Raw genomic sequence first — 12,858 nt, forward strand, 5'->3', positions numbered from 1 at the left:
TAAAAAAATGGTGAAGGGCAAAATGGGAAATGCACCCTAAAATTGATGAGGTGGCACTAACCACACCCCATCAATAGGAAATTACTAAAATGCCCCTCCTAGGGGCAAAATGGTAAACTCCTAGGGACTTATCTTTATAATATAGTAAGTAGATATCAAACCCTTAAAATGACATTGTGAGTGTCCATTTGCTTTTTCCTTATTCCACTGTTTTTTTATCAGCTTACTGTTGTAATAAGCATTGTTGTTGGATCTTAGTGATTTTAATACAATTGGCTACTGATTTAATAACTTCATTTTTTTTTATTGTTTGGTTAGGGTTAGCTTTTAACTTCTTGAAAAGTTTTCTCTGGTATGTAGCAATTTTTATTACCATAACTTAGTTCCTTTGTAGAGATTTTGAAAATTGGATTGCAGATGCCTTACCCTCTAGCAATTTCACTTTCATCTTTAATAACTAGCTATATCTATAACTTGCATTTACTTGAGTCTATCTCTGTTGGTACTAGATCTTCTACCCGTGCTGCCGCACGGACCATATATGTCTAACATTATAATGAATATATATACACACGTAAATGAAATTGTCTACTATATTATAGGCTAAGGACGTATACGTAATGTAACGATATCAACCACAAAAACATTGAACAAAAAATTGAAGATGGAGTAAGCAATAGTAGTTAACAGCAATTAGCATTCTCAATTGCTACATATCAGACACAAAAACGTTGAACAAAAATTGAAGATGAAGCAAGCAATAGTAGTTATCAGCATTTTCAATTGCTACATACAAATGAAATGCAGTAAGAATTAAATAGAGCAGCTTCTTAATATAGACCTTGCCAACATAGAAAATGTGTTTGAGTTTTACCACATCAAGGTCTTGGATCCTCAGCTAGAAGCTTTTTAGGTTATACTCAACAAAATGATCTCAAATCACATTAATAGCTGGGTCAGTATAACTTAAAAACTATAATAGACAAAAATACAGGAAATATGAAATCACGGTAACCCACATGTTCAACGTTAAACTCCACCACATAAGTCCTATACTTAATACGTAGCTCGTTAACAATCTTGTCAATCTCTGAAACTGGATTGGGATCCAAATGGGCTGGTACACAAACGATACAAAACTGATTCAGAAAACGAAAACTGAGACGAAAGGAGGAACACAAATACAGATAGGTCATTACATATAAATACTCACCAATGGAGCACTATAACAACAGTGCCTCGACGTTATTGACGTCCATTGGAGGATGCGTGAGTTGAACTTAGAGTGAATGGTAAGAGGCCTGAAGGACAATAAATATATAGGCAGAAATGTGGAATACAAATGGTCACAAAAGCATGGGAAATATTTATCACATTAGCCAATGTCTTATTTATGAGAGGTTGCACTATGCATACATAATGATAGCAAAACCGGAGGGAAAAATGCAATTCAAATTTGAAAGTAAAATTTTCGTTGTGACTTGTGCACATTTTGTTTGGCAAATTAAACCTAATTAGGTGGACCCATAATTTATTAGTGTTTTGGCGCCTTTGTAATTAGGATTAGGGTTGTGCAATTAAGCTAACAACTAGATAGGTGACCAGTGCGCCGCACGGGTCTTATAAGCCATAGGTGACTTTAAAATATAATAAGCTTTAGATTTATGGAAAAGGTATAAAGGATGATAGGTAATAATAGGGTTAATAGTGTTTTTCACCCTTGTAATATATGTCATTTCCGGTTTTCGTCCCTATAAAATTTTCGGTTTGATTTTCACCCTCGTAAAATTTTTATTTTCCGGAAAACATCCTTAATAGGCCATTCAAAAACCAAAATTTCTTGAAAAAAAATTCTGAAAATTGCCTATTAGGGGTGTTTTTCGGAAAATAAAATTTTTACGAGGGTGCAAATCAAACCGAAAATTTTATAAGGGCGAAAACCAGAAATGACATATATTATAGGGGTGAAAAATACCATTAACCCGTAATAATAATTAATAACATCTTAGAAGATAGTTACAGATGGATTGTAATGCAAGAGTATTATATATGAAGCCTAGGTAAAAGTAAGGTACTTTATATGTGACTTTTACATCAGACATTTCGAAATACTTCCTCATACACCACATTAGATGTCAGATTTGTGTCATCACCATCTTCATCGGTGATCAATATCTTCAAACCTCCTCTAGATGTAACTCTCGAAACAGCAACATACAATTGTCCGTGAGAAAAAACAGGCGCCGGGAGATATACTCCAACATTTTGTAGTGATTGTCCTTGACTCTTGTTGATTGTCATTGCAAATGATACAGGCAAAGGAAATTGTTTTCTTTGAAATTTAAAAGGGATTCTCACATCGGAGGGTGATAGAGATAGCCTAGGTATAAAGACTCTGTCACCCACATTACTTCCGGAAATTACCTTGACCTCTAAGACATATCTTCCCATTCTAGTTATAATAAGTCTGGTTTCATTGCATAAACCATTCTTTGTGTCTAAATTCCTCAACAACATAACTGGCACTCCTTCCTTCAACCTTAACTTGTGGTTAGGAAGTCCCGAGGCAACAATTGTGTTAAGGAATTCGGGTGTATGAACATCGTCCATTGCATCAACACGGACGTTACGTTCGTCCGGTGAATCATAGCTCAAATATACCTTTTCCTCTCCTGGCACCATATCCAACATGTATTCATTTATTTTCTCAACAATGGTATTTTTTGATGTCAATATGGCTCTGTTTTGAAAGTACTCTATGTCACCCATGCTTGCCAATAGATTAGGATATGTTTCGAACAATTGAAGCAATAGGATAGCCATCAACTTCAACCAACAAATCTGTTGGAATAGTAATTGTTTTGTCCACCAGATTGTCTTCCCCTATTGTACCGTCAAACTATGTTGAAAATCCACACCTTCAAACTATGTTTGTTCAAAAATTGATTAATAATTTCCTTGTCATCTGTTGCCTTCTTTACTCCATAATTTCTCCACTTATAATTAACATTACCTCTGCTCACCTCCACCTTAAACAACAATTGTTTGTCCAACAACACATTAAAATCTTCTGGACACTCACCTTCTTTGTGTGCCTGTAATTCAATCAATCAAGTTATATGTCAAATGATTGCTAGCCATTTTTAATTAACAGTGAAATCAAGCTATCTTAATATGCACGTGCAAGTGAGTTGATTAGACAATATTACATCTATTAAATCTTGAACAGTCCGTCCAATAAATTGAGTCACAATCTTATCGAAGAGTACAAATGTAGTAGAACCTGTTTCATCCATGACAATTACATGGACCTTGAACCTGCAAAACATGAAACTCAACTTTAATAAACCAAAATTTTCTACTATATACAAAGCATAAGTAAACAAATAGTAATAGACTTCGAAATTGAGCATAACACTCATTGTTTGGAATCATCAATAGTTTACCTGAGGACTACACTTTTGCACTCTGCACATCTCTTGCAGGTAAGTATCCCATCATTTATGGTAACCAATGATGCACATTTGGTGCATGAGCGAAAATACCACTCAGTTCCGGTCTCCACCTCGCATATCGTTGCAAGAACTGACCCAAGACACGACTGTCCATCAAAATAAAGACCTTAAGTTATTAATGAAATAAAACTGGATTATTTTACAGTATGCAGTTCAATGAAAATTTAAATTGTACTAAATATTACAACCAATGTCACAAACCTCATTGGCCTCAATTAGGTCCTCGATGGACATCCTCTTAGTGTTCAGAAGATCATCTATCAAGGATACAAAATTATGTCCAGATATATTACTAACACCCTGAGTCATTTGAATTTCTGCTTTTCCCATTCTAATTGACAACAATTAAATACAAATCAAAACTCATACATGAGCAGAGTTTTTCAAACTATGGAGCTCAAAGTGTTTGACAAATCGAATATATAAATTTCGGTTATAAGTTCTTACTTAGATTTGTAATCAGAAAATTGAGGATATTCTCCGTTGATTACCAATTTTGTTCCAAAAAACGCATTTGAAACTCCCATAATTCCTGTCAAACATAATGTCACATAAACAAAATGATTAGAACTACGGTACAAATATCATTAAAAATAAGAAAATGATTTGAAACCAACTGCAACAAAATCTCACCCATATATTTACGTTGCTTGCAATGCTGAATTATTAAGATAGCTGGTGTTTTAGTGTCATGACCTTCATGATATTGCAAAAACTTATCGACATATTCACCCCACAGCGAACAATGAACTCGGCGATTTATGTATATAAATATATATAGCATAACGAATCAACTATAATGTATGCAGAAAGATTAGCACATAAGTAGAGTGAAAAATAACTCACTTTAAATCCTCTAGGGTAAGATCAATGACCCTGCTCTTCTTGCCATTTTTCTCCGTCTCCCTTAGCGTGTCCTTTTCCACTATGTGTCCAATAATATCTACAACAATAAAACCGGTCATAAAATTCAATACCAAATTGTTTTATAAAGATTTAAGGACCACACTAAAACACGACAAAATTACCAATTGTTTTGTCCTCAACTGTTGATTGAAGGATTGAATCAAATGATTCAAATTCAAAATTGTTAAGTGGAACTTTTAAATCATCTTGGATTCTTGTCCACCTAGAGTGCTGCATCATGGTAATTTTATGTTTATGACTTGTTGTCTTGAAAGGTCCCTCATTGAATCCAACTAGTACCTGCTCAACCTCATACAATGATCCCTCATGAATCTTGTTATGAAAAGTATTCACCAGAGTCTTCCTCACCGTAGCATGAATTTTGTCAGCCTTGATGAAAATTGGATGAAAATTAATTATGAATGGTATAAGAAAATATGACAGGAACATTTTATAAAAATCAAATGATTTGTGAATACCTTTTCATCAATCAAAAGCAAATTCATGCAGGTAATCTCATCTGGTCTGTCCTTGTCCGTGATGTTCCAGATATGCGCAACTCTCACCTTCATCTTGAGATTTTTATTTCCACCACATACAGCAGAGATAGGTGTGAAAACAGAAGCCATTGTGTTGTAGAGTAGGAGGATGATGTAGGAAAATAATTTGGTAGTTGCTCTTTCTAAAATATACGATATAATATAATAAATGAAATGAATGAATGGATATGTATATATATATATGGCTTCAGAACTTAGAAAGGCTCCACTACTAACACAATTTATTACTGCAAAGAATACATGTTTTCAATAAAAACACAGTCAAACAAAAAATGACGAATTCCAATTCCAATAAACTAATAGCAATCATTAACTGCATAAATGTATGTGCAGAGGAGAAATTTAACGTCATAACTTAATAGATATCTCCAACAAACATTTGAAACATATGTGGAAAATCAATAGATGATACACATAAAACAACAAGTGATTCGAATTTTAATTTAGGCTCTGCAAGACTAAATTAAATAAGTTACAAAAAATTGAAAATTTTGTTTTCACACAATCAAACCAACAATATTACCATGTATACTTCAACTGAGCAAAAATTTGTGATCATTTTCTAACATTATACAAAGATTTAAAATGTTCATTGAGTGACAATGATTTGCTGATTTCTTAACTCCTTGTTCACGAACCATGTATACTTCAAATCGCAAACAAAAAAGAAAATCAAACCAAAATGTGATCGTATCAAAGAGTCTAAAGATTCACTCACGACAAATAAACCAACAAAAACCTAAACGATTCCCTGCAACTATAAAATGGTGATCATTTAAAATAACAACGTTGAATTTCATTGGAGAATCCACACATGATGATGGTTATTAGGACATGATGTTTTAAAAAAATTAATTTGATAAAATGTACTATATACATATCATTCAGAAGACTTAATAATATATGATACCAAGGATAACGATTTGCTTTTGAGTATACATCAACTGTTATAACGCCTTAAATTGCAGAAACTATAAATATTCTTCTTAACTGTTATATCTCCATAACATAGAACAATTGCAAATAATAAACGATGAATACTTAATAATATTTAATACCAAGATAAAAGATTCATTACATTTTTTTTCAACTCAGAGAGTCACATTACAGAAATACATAAGAACTTAAATAAAACAACTTAGAACATTTGCCACAAATTTCTCCATATTTTTGTTGGACTTAAATCCGAAAACTAATCATCATATATCCTAACAAAAAGAGTATTGTTGTCTCAAGCCGCAGGTATCCCAATCCTCATTCGATCACCCTCCTTGAGATTGCGCGCTCCAACAAAGCGTCTCCAACCACCACCAATCATGCAATGCGCAAAAGCTACAGAATCAAAAACCAAAACACATTCCCAGAAATTTCCACACTCATCCACGATCCTGAGGTTTATTCTAGCTCTATCCAACGCTTGCTCCACAAAATGACCGTAATGCAACACCTTCATTTTAAAGTCAACACCACGATTAGTAATTAGGTTTGGAAAGAAAACAGTGTAAAATAATATTAAACTTACAACACCACATACCAAGAATCCCTTTGATACATCATTTTCTGTTAAAATTTTCACCATCTCAACAGTGAACATATTCCTGTGATGTCGGTATGATAGGGTAGACGTTAAAGGAAGCAGATTGTTGTTGAATTTCAGAGCGACATTTGAACGGTCAACAACAAAATGCATAGGGGGATCAAAAAGATGAGGCTTGATAACCTTCCCAAATCTGTCTTTCAAAACCATAGCAAATGTGTTGGATCCAGCGAAAATCAGGGTTATCCATTCTCAAAGTCTGATACCATAAAAATCCCTCAGAGACTTCCATCCCTTAGAGAAAACACACCACCATTTACTCTCTCAACTAAGACTTCAAACTGGTTTTCTTTTGTGTCTATCAAGGTGGCAAAGCGGCTAATCTCATCCCCAAAGTCAACAGAAAATAGGTTAGGCAACCTAACAGCGCCCTACAACAAAGAAAACAAATGTAAACGTCAAAAATTCGTATAAGCAAAAACGAATGAAGTGATTATGAATACAAAATATTAAAACCCACATCCTCAACATCATATTCGACAATATAGGAGCGGTATTTCATCCGGAGCTTGTTGACAGCTTTGTCCAATTCAGTAGCAGGGTTACTCACCAAAGATCCAACTAAAGAAACACGAAAAAGAAAAGTTAGAAGAAAAAAACCATTATTTTCAGATCCAAACGAAATATGTCATTGCTTTACCAGTCAGTGCATGGTAGGACAAAAGAGTTTCAGGTGTAGCTCTTGACATTTTTTTTCTTGATAATAGACAATTGGTTATGAGAAATAAAACAACCAGGATGAAACCAACAGAAACAAAAACATGCATGTATATATAGGAAACAAACTTAATTGGGATACCATTCTACATGCCTTGGAAATCGAAAAGAGAGGCTGAGTGGAGAGATTGGTGTTTTCCATACGGCACAACAATAGAAATTAATTAAATGTAGATCATTGTAGGGCTTAATACATACGCAGGTCCCTTAACTTATTTTTTCTTCTCACTTTAGTCCCTTAACTTTTAAATGTGTCAATTTGGTCCTGTAAGTTCTCTTCCGTTTACCCAGTTGATCCTTTCAGTTAACTTTTTGAAAAAAAACGTTAACTCTGCACAAGTGGCTGTCCACGTTGGCCAATCACTTGAGGACATGGCAAATCACTATCAGCAATATAAAAGGGGATGAAATGTCAAAAATTAGGGTTTTATTGATCTCATTCCTCCTTCTCTCTTCTTCTCCATCGTGAGTCACTACCATAGCCAAAACCTTCACTCTTGTTCTTCTTCTTTCATGACCCAGAACCCAGAAAAGGCTTAACCAAGCATCACCTTCACCTGAATCTCGAACCAGACATCAAAAACACAGTGGGTTCACGAGCAGTCTTATGGATCTGTTGGATCTAGTTTGAGAAGATGGGGAAATCCGAGTTGTAGGTGTGGAGAACCAACTGTAGTTCGAACGGTGACTGACTCTTTGAATCATAACTATGGGAAGAAATTTTGGGGTTGCAGCAACTACAAGAATGCTTATGACAAAGGTTGCAACTACTTTAAGTTGGTTGGTGACGATGATTTTATTGATGAAAGGGAATTGAAGATTGAAAAACAGAGTAAAAAGATTAAGAAGTTGAAGTTTGAGTTATCAAGAACAAGAAAATGGTTGTTAATGGCACTGATTTTTGGATTTGTATGGTTTGGGATTGGGTTGGTGTTAGGAACAATTTCGGGTGAATTTTATTTGAAATAGCAAAATTTATTGTATTTTGAGTGATGATGAAAGAATGTAATGGATTGAAGAATGATTGTAATGTTTTGATTATGATGAATGAATGAACTGTTTTGATTATGATGAATTAATGAAATGGTTTGTTGATGAATGAAATTGTTGTTTAAGTTGTAATTGCATTATAGCACATAACATGAAAGTGCGGTTTATCACCTAATTGCAAATTACAGTAACCACAAAATAATCATAAGTAGTGAATCAAATGTGCATTATAGCACATATTCAATAAGTCATAAGTGCATTATAGAACATATTACATAAATAGCACACATTTGCTTAATAGTCAGAAGTGCTTAATAGCACACAAATGCTTAACAATCAAAAGTGCTTAATAGCACACATTTGCTTAACAGTCAAAAGTGCTTAATAGCACACAAATGCCTAACAGTCAAAAGTCAGATATCCAAAAAAGACATTCTAAATTGCCTAATATCCCATATTACAAGCCAGAAGTTATTGGTCCATCACATTGGCTGAGTAGCATATCCTCCCTTCTTTCTCCTCTTGTTTCCTGTTTTTGCAGCTTGTTTTGGTTGAGTAGCAGAAACTTGATGACTAGCTCTTCTCTTCTTAGTTGAAGCACTTGGTATCTGAGTTGGTGGCATCTGAGAAGTTGGTGGAATCTGAGAATTTTGGGACTGAGTTGTCTGAGTTGCAGCACTTGGCTCCTTAACCTTTCTCTTACTAGTTGATGCATTTTGTTTGTGAGTAGTTTGAGTCTGAGAAGCTTGACTCTGCGTAGCTTGAGTCTGAGATAGTTGTGCCTGACTAGTTTGAGTATCAACGTGTGCTTGAGGCTGTGAAGGTGGCACCTGAGAAGCTTGAGGCTGTGATGGTGGCACATGAGTAGCTTGAGTCTGAGATACTTGTGCCTGACTGGTTTGAGTATCAACTTGTGCTTGAGGCTGTGATGGTGGCACCTGAGAAGCTTGAGGCTGTGATTCAGGAGGTGGATGTGGAGGCAGTGGGCATGTTGACTTGTTGTGTCCAGATTGCTTGCACCTACTGCACTTTATTCCATATGATGCTCTCTTCATTTGTCCTTCTTCTTTGAGAAGCTCACTTGCATCCAATCTCCTTTTCTTTTTAGGTCTTCCAGGTTGTTTTTTGATAGCTGGTGGTTGAAGATCTGTATATTCAGTCCTCATCCAAAGATTTTCTCCATTGGCAGGATATATCATGCTTGAATAACACTCAGCATATGCTTCTTTCTTGTAGATTCCTGGTACATAGTCAGCAATGTTGTAATGTTTGTGTTTCATGCAAGCAATGGCATGACAACATGGAAGTCCTGTCAAATTCCATTTCCTGCAATCACACACCATTGTCTGCAAGTTAACAACATACTTGTCTCCAGAATTTGAGAGATGGATCACTTGGAAATCATGATCTCCACCTTGCCTAAGAAAATAAACCAGAAACATTCCACCATAAGAAAAAAAACATACAAATGAAAACTTAATCAACATACAAATGGAAACTTAATGCTTCAGAAAACATAATTAGTACACAAATGAAAACTTAATACCTTACTATCCAGTTATTTGTATAACCAGATTCCTTTTCTAGCTTCTTCTTGATATTTGACAGAATATCACCATCATTAAACCTTGCAATTTTCTGCCTATTCTTCTCCCACCTCTACATGACATAAACTCTTATATCCTCCAACATGGAAACAATTGGCTTAGACCTTGGAATCACAACCTTGGAAGCAATGTGTCACACTTTGGGTCACCTTTAAACATTGACCTAGTCCAATGTCTTGGATCTATTTCACACAGATACTTAAATGCCTCATCACTTATAGCCTTTATTTCCTTCATCTCTTTTTCCCAAGCATTTCTGTAAGTAGCTTTGGCAGCTCTCCACATTAACTCTTTTAGTTTTTTTCCAAGGAATCTCTTTCTAAAATTGTTATAGAGATGTCTCACACAAAACCTCTGCTCAACCCCAGGAAGCAACAAATCAATAGCTGGTAAAAGTCCCTATTTGACACAATACAACAAAAGCAATCACAAATTACTATAACCAGAAGCATATGTTTTTAAAATTGTATACAAAAATCATAAATTACTATAAACATTACCTTCTGTTGATCACTGATGATGGTGTATGTTTTGCAGATGTCAGTACCTCCCAAATCATCTATGAGAAGCTCCAAGAACCATTTCCAGGACTCTTTGGTCTCTCCTTCAACAACTGCAAATGCAATTGGAAGTATTTGGTCATTTGGATCCATTCCAATTGCCGCCAACAACATTCCACCATAAGGCCCCTTAAGGAAACAACCATCAAGCCCAATGATCTTTCTGCATTTGAAGAAGCTATCCATACACCCCTTAAAGCATACATACATTCTCTGAAATCTAGGACATATTACTGCATTTGGGTTTGAGAGGTCAGCCTCAGTACCTTCAAAAGGGGTTGATGTAATCTTGACAGATGAATGAGGGTTAGACCTTAGTAATTCATGAGCATAATCATGCAGCCTTGTGTATTGATCTCTAAAGTTCCCTTCAACAAATTCCACTGCAAATTTCTTTGCTCTGTATGCTGTGCTCCTACCCATTTGGATATTCCACTTCTGATGAGCCCTCTCCATTATAGTTGAAATCTTAAGATCTCTATTATCTCTAACCCTTGTATGAAGTTTAGAACCTAACCATCTAGAATTCATCAAATTCACATTGAAGTCTGTGTCACACTCATGATCTCCAGGGTAAACCTTTCTCAACTGCCATGTCTCTTCACCAGGTATTTTACCATAGAATGCCTCCCATGGACATCCATCCTTACATCCAACCCTCACTCTCACTTTATCATTCTTTTTGAATTTTATTGACCTTCCAGAGTGTACTGTATAAGTCCTCATTACTTCCATAAAAACTACCTTTGAAACAAAAAATGTTCCAACCTCCCATTTATAGTCCTTCATTTTTTCTGGCATTTTGAAAGTTGGAAATTTGGCTCCCTTCACACCATCCTCATCCTCATCACTCTCAGATCCACTATTCAAGTCATCAGAATTGACTTCATCTAATTCATCTAAACCCCTATCAGCTGCTACATTTTCTGATGCTTCTGCTTCACTTTCAATGTTCACAGACCTTTGTAGTTGCTCAATAATGTCATCTTCAAACACAGGATCTTGTCCTGGTTGTTTTTTCTTGGGTCTTCCTCTCCTTTTTTCCCCTTTCCAGCTTTACTCTTCTTTTTCCCCTTGTCAGCAATGTTATCTTCACCCTCCACCCTCACAGATCCTTCACCCACTTCAGTTTGATCCACAACATTGTTCACTTCACATTCAACCCTCACAGATCCTTCACCCACTTCAGTCTGATCCTCAACATTGTTCACTTCACCCTCTACCCTCACAGTCTCTGTCTCAGCATTTAAATCCACATTTACTCCACACCCACCTACCTCACTGTCTAAGTCTCCTGTTATTCCCACCTCATCTTTTGAGTCGCCAAAATGTACATCCAAAGCACTGTCTTCCTTCTCACCAGCCACATCCTCATTTTCATTCCCTAACCCAAAGTCAAACTCATTCCCTAGCCCAGCCTCTCTTACATTCACAGTTTCCTTTACTGGTGGCTCACTCACATTCACATTTTTCTTCTCTAGCTCAGGCCCATGTCTATTTTCTCTAATTTCAGTTTGGGTCTCATCATCTCCTACACCAGGCCCATTATCATACTCACCAACCAATTCATTCTCATCAATCATTGGGCCATTGTCATTTAAGTCCAACTCAACAGTGGGACCTACACCACTTACTCCATCAGCAGTGGGACCTTCACTAGTGTTTGCTTCATTTGTTTCATTCCTAACAGGTGGGACAGGTTGGGCCACAGGTGGGGCCATCATAGGATATTCTATCAATGGGTTAAGCTCTACAATTTCAGGTTGTGACATGGGGTGAACAGCATACAAATGGACCTTATCAAACTCATATGCAATACTCCGCATCCTTCTACACCCTAAATCATTATTCAAAGCTACCATTCCATCTTCCAAACTAGGATCAAAATACCACAAAGACTTAAGACTAATATAACCTAAACCTTTTAAGGTTGATAACAAGGCAAAATAGCTGAAAAAATCTGGGTTACAATCAAGTACTTCTTCTGGACCTACATACTCAGGGTCACTAAAACAGCTTAAGTCTCAAGCATGATGCAAGACACACTCAAACAATTGGTCCATCTGTTTTGAGCCATTAAGGCAGGAAAGAAAAGAACAAAACCTAATTAATTTGTGCACAAAAATCGAAATAAATGGACCACAAACAACACAACAATATAAAAGCATTCTTTATTTCCTTCAAAAAATTCAACACAACAGACAAAAATCAACTTTTGAAAAGGGAAAATACAATAAAATATCAAATCCATGCATACAGAACCTTAAAACGTACAAAAATCATCCCAATCTGCAAAACCCTACAAATTTTTTCAAAACCCTAGCAAAATTTCGAAACCCTAATCAGAACAAACATGAACATGAGTTTCATATTCGCGAAGAAGAAGATGAATTCAACGTTAAAACC

The sequence above is a fragment of the Medicago truncatula genome, chromosome 5, assembly GCF_003473485.1.
Source record: "Medicago truncatula cultivar Jemalong A17 chromosome 5, MtrunA17r5.0-ANR, whole genome shotgun sequence".
Lineage (NCBI taxonomy): Eukaryota > Viridiplantae > Streptophyta > Magnoliopsida > Fabales > Fabaceae > Medicago > Medicago truncatula.